Genomic DNA, 12371 nt, shown 5'->3' with positions numbered 1-12371 from the left:
GTAAACGATTCTACCTGACGGCGCCAGGCTTCATCAAAACCTATATACCGTGTTAGAAAAGAAAGATATATGGATTATTCACAACTCTTTTGTACTTAGTACTTTTAAAATTTCTTATGGTTTACGAGCAGTTTTACAAGCTCCATTCAAGCTTGGCGAAGTAGTAGCTGTCAGTGCGTGTTGCGTAACCGCAGATTCGCTCATGTACACCATGTGACGTGTTGACTTCAAGGGATTGTACAACTAACAGCAGATCCGCTCATGATGTAGTAGGGAAAATATCCTGTGATACCAAGCTAGGATCACACGATTCCATGATGCCATGTTTCAAAATACAAAATTTTGGACTTTAAAAAACTTAAACAAAAATTGTGGATTTTCATAAGACATATGTCTACTAACCCGAAACATTTAGATCCAAAATCGAAACACACATTGAGAAATAAAAAAGACTAATTCTGCATTAATAGTGTCACAAAAGACAAAAGTAAGTTTGCCACTATTTACATGTAGATTTGTCTTTTTTGTTTCTCCTTGTATATTTCAAATTCGGATTTGAGATTTGTGAACATCCACAGTTTTTTCAACAAAAGAAATATTGGAACACAAATTTTGAGTTTTGAAACATGGTATCATCTGATGCTTTTCCTGCGTGCGGCTTGGACATACTACTTCAAATCTTCCAAGAAGGATGTTATCTACGACACGCCGGATGCAGTCCGGCGTTGGAGCTTGGCTGCAAGAAGACACCGCTGCATGGGAAAACTTCAAATCCGAGATGTGGCGTGAAAATAACATGGCCTTCAATAAAGACCGATAACTTAAAGGCACTTCTTGAATCAGCTTTCAAGACCGACAACCGAAGACGAGGAGCAGTCCAGAAGAACCGAGGAGCGTCCCCGACTTGAAGACCGGTTCAGGGGCTACTATTGGTGTCCTGGACCAGGGGGTACTTACGGTGTCGACTCTCGGCCAGGTGGGCCAGGCCGAGGACCTCGTATGTTGACTCTGTCTTGTGCCACTTCGGGTAGCCCATGATGCATCCAGAGATAAGAAAGGAACCTCCTCAGGATGCTCCTCAGAGCTCAGGCACTCTCGATCGTCGGATCTGTTTTACCAGTCAGTGCTAACCGTTCGATCGCGGCCCCGAGTGACATCGTCCGTTGGATATTTCATCAATTGACGTAAGCCATCGGATATTCTTATAGATGGCAAAGGTGGGCAATTCGGTGTTTTGGGCGGGGGTAGAATCGTTGTTTCGCCTGCTTGAGAAAATATCTAATATCGAACCCTAGCCAGTCCACTCCCGCTCCTGCCCGCTCTCCTCTCCGCCCCGCGCGCCCCCCGTCCGATGTCTCCTCTCCTCCCCTCCCCTCCCGTCGACCACCTGCCTAGCCGCCGGATCTCCCCGTCGAGCTCGCTCCTCGCCGTCGCTCTTGCAGGCGCCACCGCGCTCACATTCTCCTTCCCCAGCCCAGCGATGATGGAGGCGTGCGGCCATCCCTCCCCGGGCGGTGGTGGAGGAAGGGCGGGGCCTCCACGGTTGTCGGCGGCCTCCTCCACGACCATCAACCCCTCATCCTCGGGCCTCATGAGCGACCTCTTCGCGCTCTCCCGCGACCCCGCGCACCCGCCGCGCCTGCTCTTGGTGCAACCGCGCCTCCGCCGTGGCGCCCTCCACCTAACCCTAGACTGGCCACATGCCCGGCGGCGAGGACATCCTGGGCGGGAGCGGCCCTGGCTCGTGGCAGCGAGGCCATCCCCGACTTGCAGAGACGGCTCCAGGCGAACGACGGCAGGGCGAAGCCATCCTGGGCGGGAGCGGCCCTGGGCGCGACGGCGGATCCCATCTCTCCCTCCTCCATACATCTATCAACATGCTTTGATTCTCCTATCTCTTCTTGATTTATTTTCTCTCTGAACTGCAGCATGAAGAGGCCAGATTCAACTTGAGGTGGGGAGTAGGCCCAACATCAGTCTGGCAACCAGCAGATCCATCTTTCTTCGTTGGTGATTTTGCCCTCAGGTATAACTCTAATTCACCATGTCATGTTTTTGTCATGTGCTTCTCCGTTTAGAGATAGCTATTTTTTGATCAATATTTTGCGTGAGGAAGCTATAGGAAAGCGAATAAAATATCGGAAAGGTGCACGTTATCCAGTCCGTCGATTTCCCGAGAGGTTCGTGCCACAAGCTGTCACAGTGCAGGTCATTTGTTGCCTGGCGGCTGTTTTCTAGGTCAATTAGATTTTTTTACTCCTTATCTACTAGGGATGCAGTGCTAGGCAGTAGCTCATGGGAGGACGGTGCTGTCAGCACCGCAGACTGACCGCTATAGCTGATGCGCCATTTGAGTTGACAAGTCAAAGTGTCAACTTTTGGCAGGACATGCTACTGTTACCACATGAGCTGTTTTTCAATTCTTACCACACGTGAAAAGCTGCCTCACACAAGCTCCATTGCTTGCATCGGGACGAGTGAGAGAGGAGCTGTGAGAAAGGGCAGAAATGAGGAAGGAGAGAGAGAAGATTGAAGCGTGTGAGAGAGAGAAGTAATGAGTAGAGAGAGAACACACAAGAGAGGATTAGAGAGAGAGAGCAGGAAGACAGAGAGAGAAAAGAGTTTTGTGAGAGAGAGGGTTAGAGAGAGAAAGAGAGAGCGGGAGTATAGAGCAAGAAAAGAGAACGAGAGAGCGCATGCATTTTTTAAGAGAGAAAACTGGAGGGAGACAGGAGATGGTACAGAGCATGAGCAGGTTACTGTTTTACGTGTTCAGCTTACTTTTACATGTTCTGCAAATCACACCGGGCTAGCAGGTCATGGTTGAGATCTCGAGAAAATGGAACCTGCTATGAATGGTGTAGATAGGGGGTACCTACATCCGAGAGTAGAAAAGCCAGTCTCATAAAATATACTATACAAAGCATGTTTTGAGACGTGAGAGAAGAACAGATAGCTGGAATGAATACAAAGTATTTTTACAGCTATTGCTAATGTGTGATTAGTAGTAGGACTTACTGTGCTTTTTCTGCCTGTTGATTGCCTCATTTATTCATCCAAATAGTAAATGAGAACAGATAGATTCAGTTATTTTTGGTTTTCCAGGTTCATATTCATATCGTTATGTAATGGTAAACGAGATGGCATTCTGCCGCAGATAGTTAGTGTGGATCATTTGGTTGGTGCTCCTGAATGGTAAGATTGATCAGCTGTCGTGGATGCCAGGGCTGGCTGCCTTCTGTGTACTGTGGCGAGAAGTAGCAGCAATATGTCGGCTCAGTCCCAATGGTAATTTTGTTCGCTGTTTTGTATTGTTCAACCATATATGTTTGTCTCTTGCTGATGACCTTGCTAACTTGAAAATCTGCGGTGCCATATTGACTCCCTCTGGCACTTCACCTATATGAATTTAATTAGATGTATGTAGATAATTCGGCGTACAAGGACCCATTGTACTCCTTTTCTTTTTGTAGCCTTGCATTGAAATATTTAACTTTTTGTATAATGAATCTTTTCAGAGAATTGCCACTACACCTAAAAAACAAGAGTTTCAATTGTATGAAGACATCCATGCTGATCTCACAACAACATACGAGGTAACACGCTGATCTCACAACAACATACGACCAATTATTTGCATATCATATGTATATCAAATTAAAATGCATTTTTGTTTAATACTATAAGTAGATGTTGCCTGCATTTCACGTTTTCTTCATAAAAAAGAGGAGGAAAATGAACAACTAAGAATCACAGATCCAGGACCTCAGACACATGCATATCATGGATCAGCCGGTGGGTTAGCTTTTTCCCCTATCCTCAAGTGGTAGGAGTTTAGGTATGGAATTGTTCTTTTTATCTGTTGTTCTTGCATCTTGGAGTGTAGTGCCAGATTAGCTGTCAATTTTTTGGACAGCGGCCCCTCCTCTTCTCCATGAGCAAGCACTCCGGCCATAGCCTCGTCTCTTCTCCTCTCTGGTCGCCATGGAGGTGGGTGGTTGATGTTTGTTTCTTATATTGGTGATGTGTGTGAGTTGATTTGTGCCTTTTCATCTTGATCTGTTTAGCGTTGGAGCCCTTGAAGCATTCGAATGGAGCACATATTGGCATGCTCGGTTCATCTTAGGTGAGTGTGAATGTTGAAGTGTGATCTCGTAGCATTAGGCTTACAATTTAAGAGATCTTCCAATCCATTTTTTCTGGATTTCGGGGATGTGTACAGTGGAAAACTATAGATAAATAATATTTCTTTGTTCTTCTTTCATGTTTGAGAGAGTGACAATACCTACATTCCTATTAGTGGGCTGTATATATTCTCTAGCTGCTTGCAGTTTTCTTTCTTGCAGTAATTTATTTGACATTTGTAACAGCAAAATGATATGTCAACATGCTCTGATTTTTTATGGCACTTCTAGAGATTTCTTCTCATATTATAGATGGTGTGTGATCTACTTCTTGACATATCCCTAGGCATCTTGACATATCCCTAGACATGTTCTCATGTTCAGCGCATCCAGTTTGGTTGATTATTTTGCGAGGCTTATTTTGGAAAGGCTGCCTGAATCACCAACTTATGTTAATTTTGCATAGGGCTACAGATTACAATCAAACAATCTACAGCTTAGCACTGTTGTATTTCCTGGATTCTCCAATTTGGGATCTGAGCATTGAGGCGTTGAATATGTCTATATGAACTGTAGTAATATATTTCCTGCTACTCGAGCTATCTCTCTCTCTCTCTCGGACGTCTTGGTTTGCAGGCCGCTGCCTGGTGAGGTACTGACTAAGGAGCACAAGTCGCCACCACCACGTACCAGACGATGCCGTCAAGGTCGGCGTCATAGTGACTGTCGATGACTTGCAGGTCCATCTCTCTCTCTCTCTCTCTCTCTCTCTCTCTCTCTCTCTCTCTCTCAAATGTCAAGCTAGATTCCCTCTTATTTTGCATATCGGAAATGTCCCGAAAGTTAATTGACTGAAATGCCATGTCTTGCGAAATGCTAATGCCATGATAATTAGATGCATGTGGCAGATCTTTTTTTTTGTTGAAATGTTTTCAGATGCATGTTATGGATTGATTCCTGGCCGTTCGATCTTCCGTTTGATATGCCGTCAAATTGTACTGCTAAATAATTGCGTTGTTATTTTCATTTCCTTCAGCTGATGCATTGATCAACACCAGTCTGGCAGAATTGAGCTATAAATATGTTAACATCGGTATGGATTGCTCTCTGGACCATATTTCTCATGACATGTTGGACACAGTTGCTAGGATATTTCTAACAGTATATTGTTTTACTCAACTGTGTTACTTGTCTCTTCTTTCAGATGATTGGTGGGCAGAATTAAAGAGGGATTACCAAGTAAGGAGATACACCTGAGCATTGGTAACTATCGTGCATCTTCTTGCACTCTGTTGCGAGAGACCTCGACAACGCCAAGGTCCACCATCCCTCTTCTCTCTGTGGTTTGCTTGCTTCGATTCGATGCATTTGCTCCTCTTCGTCTGACACAGTCGGTTTGTTTCCTGTCCACACGCAGCTACACGGAAGGGAGGCCGTCTGTCTGGTTGGTGTGCGCGCGCCCAACATCAACTCACCTGCCATGCCTCTCCGGTAGCTGATTCTTCTCCGTCTTCTTCTACCATGTACAATTCATCTGGCTTGGAACTATTTATTATTAATCTGATATACATGGTGCTATCAATGTCCTGTGATAGTTTAAATTTGTTGATATTCCACTGGATTGAAAATACCCCCGGAGAAAATGTTGGATTACCTCTCGTTGTAATTAATATTTGTATGGTGGGATTGACTGGTTGTGCAACAGAATATTGGGTATGACTCATATAGTTTGCTGTTTATATTGTACTTAAAGCTTAGGTCTTTTGCGGTTTTGCCTGAAAATATTAATAATTAATCAAACTAATTTAATCTTAGTTCTTGCTGATTATTTTTGTGGGACTAGGAAATGAAGCTTTTTTATTTGTGTTGTACTCTATTCTTTTTATTCTGTTGGTTTTGCCTCCTACAACCATTATTTTAATTAAAAAGCATCTTTCTCTCTCTCTGACCGCCGCTCTTTCCATCGCCTTGGCTTGCAGGTCGTCGCTGGAGCCGGACAAGGTAATGGCTTACCTTACCTGGTGAGTACTGAGTAGGAAGAGCGCAGGACACTACCACCACCACCAGGTACTAGAGGGCACCATTAAGTATGTCGTCGTACTGATTGCCGATAACGTACAGGTCCATCTCTTTGCTGTCTCTCTCTCTCTCTCTCTATGTGTGTGTAGTTCTGGATTAGGCTTATCTGAACTACTTAATGTGACAACATATCTTAAACAAGCTTTGTGATTTCCTATGCTCTCTTATATTATCAAAGAAAAAAGAACCGCCCTTATATTATACTCCCTCCGTCCCAAAATTATTGTCTTAGATTTGTCTAAATACGAATGTATCAAGTCACGTTTTAGTATTAGATACATCCGTATCTAGACGAATCTAAGACAATAATTTTGGGACGGAGGGAGTATTTGTTAGTTCCTTTATACTACAAAAGAAACTAGAACTGACTAACAAAACTATGTCAATGATGAATAATGCAGTGTATATAATTCCGGGGCCCCTTTTCTTTCATTTGTTGCTCAGTTAGCTTGTTGTTCTTCTTACCCGTTGTTTTGATTTTGTTTTCTGGGTGCTGTATAGGATACTAGGTTAAAGATTGTTCTGATTTATATCGATGTTGTTGATTATCAAAATCAGTGGATATTATGTAGGGTGCTTCTCCTTTAGATTTGATGTACTATGTCTTCTAGCTTATACTAGATGATTTCTTTCCATGGTTTTTGATAGTTATGGATATGTATCTAATAATCTCATTTTGTCGTCAACCAATTACCCATCTAGCATTTCTTCAATTGCAGTTCTGTATCTTTTTCTTTACATGGTTACTGCACTATTGAAGTAGTTGTATTCTGGCCTCTTTCCATTCGACCTGGCTTGGCTGACCAGAGCCCAGAAATAACATTTAGTTCTGGTTGTTTTGATCGAGTAAGTGACACCTAACTGTCATTGATTTCTTGGATTGTTCGTTATCTTGAGCCATGGCTGGTACTGAATCTGAATGTTTCCATCCACTACAAGAAATATGTCAACTTGTGACCCTCACTATTGGTCTCTGAAAGGTCATTGTTTTTCATTTGCGACCTTTTTTGACCAAAAACAGATGGTCAAAAGCTGGCAGTCGTAAACTGAAATTAACGACCTTCTCTGTGAGAAGGTCGTGGAATTCCATGACCAAAACAAAAGGTCGTTGATTCTATGACCTTCTGTTTTGGTCGCTAGCTCTCTGCCCAGGCCACGTCGGATCCGACGTGGCAAAATTGTGACCAATTGTGAAGGTCGTTGATAAGATTCAGCCCGGTCCGATTAGGTGTCCATATGGGCCGAGCCCAACAATTCAGCCCATTTAGTATATATTTTCCTTGTTAATTCTGGTCGGCTTCATGGGCCACGCCCTACAATTCGGACTTTTAATTTTCTGGGCCATGGCCCTTTTGCAAACCATTTCATTAGGCCTTTTTATTCAGGTTTCCCAGAAATGCACAATGTTCCGGTCCACTATTATTTGGGCTGTAGCCCTTTTAGAGCCCATATATTATTTGGTCCAATAGAACATTTGGTCTTTTTATTCACTAATTTCCAGTTTACACATTTGAACAACAAACACTATATAATTTTCTCAATTAAATGATTAAATTCAGAAATCATTCATCCAAATACAAACAACAGCACATACAAGTCTGCACGTCCGACATCAACTAAAACAAGCAAAAGCAGATACACAAGCACATACAAGTGTGCTTACAAGCAAAAACAAATACACAAGCACCAAAACATGGTGCAACATCAACTAAAGCTGTGGTGCGCATCTCCATGCCTCTTCTGATCTTCCATCACAGCAGCAGCAACCTGAACAACATTAGATCACCAAAAAGAAACATAATTAAATGTTTAGAAACAAGGCCATCAACATGAGGCGGTAATCCAACTTAACACTTTGTCAACATATTTTACATATGCAAATAACTAAGCTTATACTGTATAAGTTTATGATCCACATGCAATGTGAAATTGAATCGCCAAATATACTGTTTGAGCAGTCACGGGCTCGCAAAGAAGGTAAAGCTACAGAAGTAGAATATGACCAGTTAATATATTGCAGAGAAGGTTTTTGTGCATCAGCACTGAATCAAAGAACATATTCTCAAGAATTTAGACATATCGTTTCAAGTTGTTGCAACATCAGCTTGAGGCTGCTTGTCTATCCTCATTCTGCTGGTTGATGATCATTTATAAATTTGTAGTGAACAGATCCTAGGCCTAAGACATAGAAGATACATCCTTCGCACACAAAAAAGATATACGAGATACAACATGTTCCTATTTGCAAGCCTACCAAGAACTGATCCTAGGCCTAAGACATACTAGTTCTTACAGGACTTTGCTCCTAACAGTAGCAACAAAATTCTTAGCAACTGAACGACAGTAAGCACCCCATATGCCCTTCATCAAGAGATAAGCACCAAAAAGCATCCTCAACAAAGAACTAATTTGCTGGAAAACACATGTCTTACTTACTGAACATCCAGATGGACCACATCCACATGAGCCTCCAAATGTCCGGCTCGCTGGAGGGGAAGACGAGGTTGAAGGAAAGGACGCCGCCGGCAAGCATGGAGGCGTACGCCTGGACCCCAAAGATGGTGTACAGATGGACCAAAGCACAGTTTCAGTAAAACTATAAGAACACAAAGTAAAACTACAAAAACTACAGTTTCAGTAAAACTTTAAATTAGTTTAGATTGTGAGAGCATACATGGAAAGTCAGCACCATCAGCAGTAACCATTAACAAAAGAAAATGAATTATGTCGATGCTGGAAAGAACATCTCTGGAGTAGTTTTAATTGAAAAAATCTACAGAATACTCCAGTAATTAGAGTACATAGCTAAGATGCTGGAAAGAACATCACACAGGCAGGACAAACTACTCCATCACTACACTACAGGCAGGAAAAACTACAGGAGTATACAGCTACTCCTACAGGAGTACTATCGGCAAGACAACTACAGGAGTAAGATGTTGATCATGCTGGAAAGAACATAACTACTCCAGGTACTACATGAGTACAAGAAAGAACACTACAGGCACCAAAAAATGCATCCATCTCACTTACAGTATTACAGGAAAGAACCCTCAAGCAAGCTCACAAGCCTCACATACAGTAAGTCTTGCCTGTCACAACCAAATTCCAGGAAAAGTGCATCCATCTCACTTACATCCCAGCATCAATGCAGCAACAATACAAAGAGCTGGTATCAAGCAGAGCACAAATGGTCCAGGAGCCGACCTTCCAAAGGAGCAGCATGCTGCTGCTTTGCTTCCCCATATAGGACACTCTCCTAAGATAGCAACCCAAAAAACAAAAACAAGATTAGGGAGCTGGTACATAAGAAAAGGAATTAATGCATGAATGACATATACAACTAAAAAAACAGGATATGAAATATTATTAGAATTGCACATTAGATGGCTGCAAGATAACTTTTGCTTCATATAAAGTAACTAGAATTAGCACCCAAAAACTAGAATTTACTAATGTGTTTGTCACACTACCAAAATTCACGACAAACCATGACAGGGAGGCGAGTGAATACTGTTAACTGAACATAGACAAGTGATATGCTAATCAGGTGTCAGAATGATATCTTATTCAACAAGGTTAACCAAATTTCCCACATAGTTTTGGGGCAATTCTATTTAACTACAGTGATTGGCAGCTATGGATGGCAATGTGACAGTACAGACAGACTTGTGGCTGCTCATTTGCATTCAGGTAACTATGGCAGTGACGCTAATAGACTTGTGGCTGCTCATTCACTAGCTATGGCAATGACGCAAACAGACTTGTGGATGCTCATTCACATTAACAGCAACACTTCATCATTCATCTACAAGCAACTATTGACCGTCATATCAGACGGGATAAGAAGGGTCACCTGACATATTGAACTCGATGCTGCAGCAGACATATGACGTGGTGGTACAGAGCAGGCCCTTTGTGGCTGGCGAGATGCGCCCCTCCTCCTCCTGCTCCTCGAGCAGGACAAGGACGGCGGCCGCTAGGCTCGTTGAGATCGGGATGCTGGGGGAGGAGAGCACGCCCGTGAGGTACTCCATGGCGACGGGCGCATCATGTGCGGCAGGATGCGGATCGCCAGGTTGACCGCGATCATGAACAGCAGCGTCACCGCCTGCACGCATTCCGGCCACGTTGACCGTGTCAGAAACTCGACGGATTTTCAAAATGAAGTACTGCTGGTGCTGCTACCGCTGCAGAATTGGTTGGAGATGCACCCACCTTGTTGGTGTACATGGTCCAGTTGGTGAAGAGCTCTGACAGCATGGCTCCGAGCAGCCCGAAGAGCGCACCGGAGGTGCCCACGAAGCAGGGCCGTCTCCAGGATTTCGGGGGCCCGGTGCGAAATTTTAAATGGGGCTCTAAATTTTTTCGAAAGTACTACAAATAAAGAATTAATATAGTCAAATCATACTTCCATTTTATTGTATAATAACTTCTAATATGTGTTATTTCATACAAATATGGGTTACTTCATACAATAATTAGAATTATATCAAATGAGTGCTAAAAGAGGAAAGGTAGCGCTAGATAACTAAACTGGCCTCATGTGTAAAAAGAATTGATATGTGAGCACCTATCTTCATAAAACAATTCTACCACTTCATGTGAAGTCAGACCTTGAGCTGTAAAGCATAAAGTACTATAAAAATTATCAATCTATCTTCCTCTCAAAAAAATATCAATCTATTTAAAGTATAAATAATAAGGCTACAGTGATTAATTATCAATTATGCTAGAACTGTATTGGACATTATCAAAAATAGCTAGACAAGCTACAAAGGCAATTACGGAAACTAATAGCAAAACACTGGCTGCAACATACTCCGTCACATGGAGAGAGTAAAAGCCTAAAAATTGATAACATATAACGCTGTCAATTACTACTCACATGGAGAGACAAATTCAGCCGAACAACTCTAGTAATGCTTGGATTAAAAAATCCCATCATATCGATCTGATCGTGTGTGCTGAATTTGAGGTAGGGAGGGGGCGACTGGAGATTGAACAAATCTTCTTATGGAACTGGCAGCGGCCATGCAGATGGGAAGGAGCTGGCCGGCCGTAGGCGGCGGCGCCCTGACCGGTGATCAATCGCTCGTCTCGCAGCGGGCACTAGGGCAAGGCGGGCACGCGATCGAGGGAATAACCAAATCGCGAACGAGCGAAGCGAGCAGGCTGGAAACCTGCAGCGATCGGTATGTGCTGGACGGCTGCTAAGGTGCTGATTTTCCCTTCTAATTAGCCTGCATATCCAGTGATTTGGGGGCTCCAAAAAATGGGGGGCCTGTGCGGTCGGCCACTTTGGCCTGCCTTGTCGACGGGCCTGCCACGAAGATGTCATCTCTGATGAACAGGGTACGTTGAGACTGCAAAGTAGTCCTCCCCTCTTGTCACAGACACTGCAAGACAGAACAATTTTTTTTTAACCAGTCTCAAGTTAACCTGTGCAGTAAAAGTTACCCTACACCTGCAAAACACAACCATGCATGTACAGGCACTATGCGTACACAGCAAGACATATCAACAGAGACCATAAATGTTCAGGGCTATGCATGATGGATGTTGAGCACTTCTGTTGCTTATTCAGAGTAAAATAGGGTACCCCAGAAAATTTAAACATATTCTGCTACACAAAACCATGAGCTACCCATTTAGCAAGAACGGTACAGGAACAAACCATGAGCTATCTATCCAGTATATTATGCGCGCGCGTGAAAATACTCGGGTATACTTAACTTGGGTTCAGTACCCAGGTACAGTTTAAAAGCATATCAGATTAGCTATACAATCATGCACCTGCGTTTAACTTACCAGGGTTCTTCACTTTCAATTTACACAGCAGAGCAGCTAAATTGATTACCCAAAACATGCATGCTAGTGGTCTACTGGAAGCATCGCAAAGTTAATGTTTTGCTTACCACGCTGCTATCAGTTGACATCAGGCTGCCCCGGACGCCGGACACGAGGTAGATGACGCCGACTCTCACTGCAACGAAATTGACGGGAATAATATCAGTTCAGAATGTTCAGGTAATGGGAACGTCAGTTCCGTGGACGAACGCGTACCGAATCCGAACTGCTGCTCGAGCCTGAGACCGACGAGCACGAGGCTGAGCATGTTGGCGAGCAGGTGGACGACGCCGGCGTGGAGCCAGATACAGGTCACGA

At 43.4% G+C, this 12371-nt stretch overlaps 1 long non-coding RNA gene across 10 annotated transcripts; it reads left to right on the top strand.

The window, feature by feature from the left end:
- Positions 1-1319: 1319 nt before the first annotated feature.
- LOC109743378 (uncharacterized) lies at positions 1320-10662 on the top strand. Of its 10 annotated transcripts, none has more exons than XR_012182744.1 (11): positions 1320-2026; positions 3106-3288; positions 3519-3596; positions 3757-3838; positions 3917-3990; positions 4068-4864; positions 5161-5217; positions 5329-5442; positions 5542-5615; positions 6104-6245; positions 10089-10662. It is a non-coding gene; the product is annotated as an uncharacterized lncRNA (long non-coding RNA). The 10 variants fall into 10 exon arrangements; XR_012182745.1 differs by having other exon boundaries at positions 10086-10662; XR_012182741.1 differs by lacking the exon at positions 10089-10662 and having other exon boundaries at positions 3106-3131; positions 3226-3288; positions 6104-6941.
- The last annotated feature ends 1709 nt before the right edge of the window (positions 10663-12371 follow it).

Source organism: Aegilops tauschii, chromosome 4 (genome assembly GCF_002575655.3).
Source record: "Aegilops tauschii subsp. strangulata cultivar AL8/78 chromosome 4, Aet v6.0, whole genome shotgun sequence".
Lineage (NCBI taxonomy): Eukaryota > Viridiplantae > Streptophyta > Magnoliopsida > Poales > Poaceae > Aegilops > Aegilops tauschii.
Note: the sequence above shows the minus strand (reverse complement) of the source record. Positions and strands in the feature narration are given on the sequence as shown.